Below are 5,283 nucleotides of genomic sequence, written 5' to 3'. Positions count from 1 at the left end.
GGATATTTTGTCTGTTGGAAGAAACATCAGAAGAAATCTGCTGCCTTTGATCTCAATGGAAGGAACTTTATCAGGTACTATTAGCAACAAATACAACAGTGAAATGCCAGGGAGCCAATGCTTGGTTTCATGCTTAACAATTAAGGAAGCAATTCAGAATTCTGCACAATTACAAGGCTACTTTAATAGGGGAATTTAAATTGAGGATACTCTGAGATCTTGTAGACACAAATGATCTTTGGAAGGAAACAGCTCACCTAATCTCTTTGGAACAAGCAGATGGCTTCAGACAATGAATAGTTTCTGCCCAGGGTGTTGGACCAAGACCTCTGTCTGATTCCTGTTTTATCTATCTACTACTAATAATTATCCTTATTTTCTATAGATCCTTGGTTGCTATTCACACATAAAGGCTCTTTCTCTCCTTTTTCCATCCTTATATAATTGTTAGCCCAGAACATACTCATTCTAATGCCATCATTAGACTATCTCAAACAGTAGCTACTGCCTTTGGTCTTACTGACAGCTGGATATGCCATCTATCACTGTATCCCATTATAAAACCTCTGAGAAATTCCAGTCTCACCAAATGAGACTATAAGGAATGGTCTAATGAGACTATAAGGAATGATGTTTCCATTTGCACTTACATGGAAAAATGACCTTAAACAAATAAGCCTGTGACTTTATCAGTGTCCATGTATGCAAAAGAACCAATTATTACAATCAATCAGACCCTATATAATTTTAAACTTTATTTCCCACAACTTTCTAAGGACAATGGACCAAATGCTTGCCATCTGGAAGAAATTAACAGGAACCCAAATATGTACCCCAACTGATAGAAGGTATTAGTTTTGACCTCATGATACATATAACTCATTATTTCCTAGATCTCACGTGTCCCTACCAAGTACTACTTTCTTTGTAACCAGGATTCCTGATTCTGTTTGTTTCAGACTAACACCTTTAAGAATAGTAATCCAATGCTTATCTGGGGATCAAAACCTTACTCCTATAAATCACCATGGCTAGAAATTCCAACTCAGACATAGGTTCAAAAATGAAGCCACTCTTGATTATTCAGGACACTACCTGTAGGAATTACTGATTCATTGTTCATGATACTATTCCCATCAGTGGGAATCATACAAGTAGAAAAAGGTGTAAGAAACCTCACTAATTAGCATAACTTACTAATGATACCATCTCTCGCTTAGACGGAATACAGATCACTTTCAACTCATTGGCATGAGTGACATGTCTACTCGTTGGTGGCCAATTGCATTGCTGTAAATTTCTTTTAAGCTAGTCATAGTGGCACTCGTGCTATTGCTAATAGTTCTTACTGTTGGATTAACAAAATAGGGTGGATTAACAAAATAGGGTGGAACAGGCTATACGTTGCTTAAGGAGAATGCTATTTGGCTATCTAAAGTTAGTCCATGGCCTATGATATTTGTTCTCTTGGCTTGGGTTGGGCAACTGGGATTTGTTTTGAAGCATTTTACAGGGACTATTAATTGTTTTTGTTTTTGGTCATGCGATCATTAGGCTGAACTGTTGTATTTATACAGAGTCTTAAATGTTCTCACACAGCTGTTCTCTCATCAGATGATCCTAATGATGACAAAACAACTGAAAGGTCTGGAAGATCTCGCATACAGTTGACTATGGAGGTGACTAACAATCTCTGAGCAGCACAGATCTGGATCACTAGCTTTCTCTGAATTGGCCAACTTCTTGCAAGTGAGTTAATGATTGAAATGAGGGATTGGGAGACTGACTATACATACAGGCAATGGCCAGACTCTCAGACTATAAAAACAGAGTTCTGATCCACAGCCTCAGTAGCAATCAGCCTGGCAGGCCAACTCACCGTTTCTGCAGCAACTGCCCCAAATGGTCGGGTCTTGGTTAATAACCGCCTGATTCCCTAAGTTTTGTCCCTCATTTCCAAAAAAAGTAAAAAATGTTCCCCTAATTATTTAGGGGAACTAATAGCATGTCCTAACTCGAGTTAGTCTCATTCTAATTTCTTCATGCCAACAGCATCCTATCAGGGCGTACCTAGTCTTTCTTCCCTTTTATTTCACTATACAGCTGGTCTACTAAGTTGTGCCTTGAGTCTCTGCCAAGTATAAGTGATGGTGGCTGACTTCCATATGGTCACAAGTTCTGAATAGTCTTTGCTTGTTCTCATTTGGGTGGCCTTCATTTATTTCCGCAGAAGTACTGCTTAATCAAAAGATTTTCTTCCACCAGCCTTTTGGAATCCACTAAACCTGTGACTCACAAGGTTGACTCCTAGTTCTTTGCTTTAATTCCATCTTTACAAAAAAAAGTTGATTTATTTATTTTGAGAGAGAGAGAGCATGTGCTGAAGGGGCAAAGAGAGAGAGAGAGAGAGAGAGAGAGAGAGAGAATCACTAGCAGTTTCCACAGCATAAGTGTGGAGCCTGATGCAGGGCTTGAACTCATGAACTGTGAGATCATGACCTGGGCCAAAATTGAGAGTCAGACCGACTGAGCCACCCCATTTTTTAAAAATGTTTATTTATTTTGAGAGATAGGGGGAGGGGAGGAGGGGAAGAGAGAGAGGGAGAGAGAGAGAATCCTAAGCAGGCTCCGCACTGGCAACATAGAGCCTGAGTTGGGGCTCAGACTCACAAACCAAGAGATCATGACCTGAGCCAAAGTCAAGAGTCAGACGCTTAACCAACTGAGCTATCCAGGTGCTCCAATTCCATCTTTTATATTGATATTTTGTATTTTTCATTTCAGGTAACCCTGTTTAAGATGTCTGGACTTCAAGATTCTAAAACAATTGACCTTTTCTATAACCTCTCAACAGATGGTCCAGCTTATTTTACAGGGACAACACCAACAAAAGCCCTAGACAGATCCTGCTTTGTCTCAGGAGGTTTATGCTGGTCTTTTACTTGTTTAGGTTAGTTTATTATATTCATTCTTATTGAACAAAAGGAGGGTTTGACAATGTCAGCTCTGTATTTATCTGAGCTCTGTATTCCTGGAAAACATTGATGGTTAATAAATCCCCCAACTTTTGTGTTCAGTTTCTTACTGAAAAGAGCCACCACCCTTCTGCATACCATTTATGGAAGACTCCTCATCCATTTTTTCTCGTGACTCCAATAAGAGTTGTGTGTCAAGGTGTCTATGGAAAATTGATTTTTGGCAAAGATGCCAGCACCATTCAAAGGCAAAAGCATAGAGCTTTCAACAAATGATTCTGGGACAACTGGATACAGTCACACACAGGAGAATGAAGTTGGATCTTTACCTCACCACTATATAAAAAATAACTCAAAGTGAACCAAAAATCCAAGTCTATGAGCTAAAACTGTGGGATTCTTAGAAGAAAACATAGAGGTAAATGTTCATGACATCAGGTGTGGCCGTGGAATTTGAGATATGACTCCAAACACAAGCAACAAGACAAAAAAAAAACAAAAACAGATAAATTGAGCTTCATTAAAATTAAAAAATTTGTGGGATGCCTGATGGCTCAGTTGGTTAAGGATCAGATTTCAGCTGAGGTCATGATCTCACATTTCGTGGGTTTGAGCGCCATGGCGGGCTCTGTGCTGATAGCTTAGAGCCTGGAGCCTGCTTCAGATTCTTCTCCACCTGTCTCTGCCCCTCCCCTGCTCACACTCTGTCTCTCAAAAAAGAATAAAAAACATTAAAAAATAAAAATACATTAAAACTTTTGTGCTTCAAAAGATACTATCAAGAAAGTGAAAGGACAACCTAAGGACTATAGCTATATTTGAAAATTGTATATCTGATAAGGAACCTGTATCTAGAATATATAAATAATTCTTAAAATTCAGTAATAAAAATGACAAATAACCTAGTTTAAAAAGTCACAGGATTTGAATGGACATTTCTCCAAAGATGACATACAAATGGTTGATAAGCATATGAAAATATGCCATAGATCATTAGTCATCAAGTAAATGCAGATCAAAACCACAATGAGATATTACTTCAAGCCCACTAGCCTAGAATCAAAAGGTAGGTCAATAACAAGTGTTGGCAAGGATGTGGAGAAACTGAAACCCCTCTAGATTGCTAGTGGGAAGGCAATGTCACTACTACAGAAAACAATCTGACAGTTTCTTCAAATGATTTACCCTATGATCCAGACATTACACTCCTAGAGATACGGCCAAAGGGAAAAAAAACCTATGTCTACACAAAAAGTTGTACACAAATGTTTACAGCAACAATATTCATAATAGCCAAAATGTAGAATCAACCCAGTGTCCAACTGGATATTTGGATAAACAAAATATGATACATCCATACAATGAAATATTATTTGGCCATGAAAAGGAAAGAATGACTGACATATGCTATAACACAGACAAATCTTGAGCACATTAAACTAAGTAAAAGATGCCAGTGACAAAAGACCACATATTGTATTATCTGTTTATATGAAATGTCCAGAATAAGAAAATGTAAAAAGATAGAAAATAAGATAATGGTTGCTTAGGGCTGGAAAAGATGGTGGGTGGGGAAGGGATGGGAGGTGATAGCTAAATCCGATGTTCTTTTCTTAAATTGAGATGACAAAAATATTCTAAAATTGATTGTAAGGATGGTTTCAAATCTGTAAATAAAAATAATTGTACCTTTTAAATGAGTGAATTTTATGGTATGTGAATTATGTCTCAAGAGAGCTGTTACAACACAAGAAGACAAATGGCCTGTGTTTGCAGATGTTTAGTAGCCTGTTTCCTGAATACAGGAAGTTGGGAGCCCAGTTTGAACTACCTTTGTCCCTTGTGATTCACAGTGCCAGCATTTTCACTAATACGATTCTCTTAATTCTGTGGGTTTTTACGAAGTTGAGAAGTTCACTCTATGCCACGAAACTGCGTCCATAATTATTTTTGAGTCAGATCTTCTAATTCTGACTGCCTAAGTGAATGCAGAGGGCCAGGGCTTTTGTCTTCCTGAGAGCACCACTTTCAGTATTTAAAGATCTTAACAAAGGTGTTACAGTTGCTGCTATACAACAAACCATACCAAAACCTAGTGAATTAACACAATCATGATTTTTAATATGTCTGATCGTTTTGTGGGTCAGCCTGGAGATTCCCAAGCCGATTCAGCCTGCACTCACATACGTGTTGTTTCAGCTAGAGATTTGCTGGACTGGAAGGTGCAAAATGACCTCACTCACACGTTTGACCCTTGGTTCTGGCCTTTGGCTGAGATTCTTCAGTTTTTTCTCCATATGACCTCTCA

The 5,283-nt window shown here is 38.3% G+C and overlaps 1 long non-coding RNA gene across 1 annotated transcript; it reads left to right on the top strand.

Moving 5' to 3' along the window:
- Positions 1-3,091, top strand: LOC123586768. The gene is made up of 3 exons (XR_006706939.1): positions 1-74; positions 1,615-1,749; positions 2,785-3,091. It is a non-coding gene; the product is annotated as an uncharacterized LOC123586768 (long non-coding RNA).
- The last annotated feature ends 2,192 nt before the right edge of the window (positions 3,092-5,283 follow it).

This window comes from Leopardus geoffroyi, chromosome C3, assembly GCF_018350155.1.
Source record: "Leopardus geoffroyi isolate Oge1 chromosome C3, O.geoffroyi_Oge1_pat1.0, whole genome shotgun sequence".
Lineage (NCBI taxonomy): Eukaryota > Metazoa > Chordata > Mammalia > Carnivora > Felidae > Leopardus > Leopardus geoffroyi.
The sequence above is the reverse complement of the archived record's forward strand: the minus strand, read 5'-3'. Positions and strand labels throughout refer to the sequence as shown.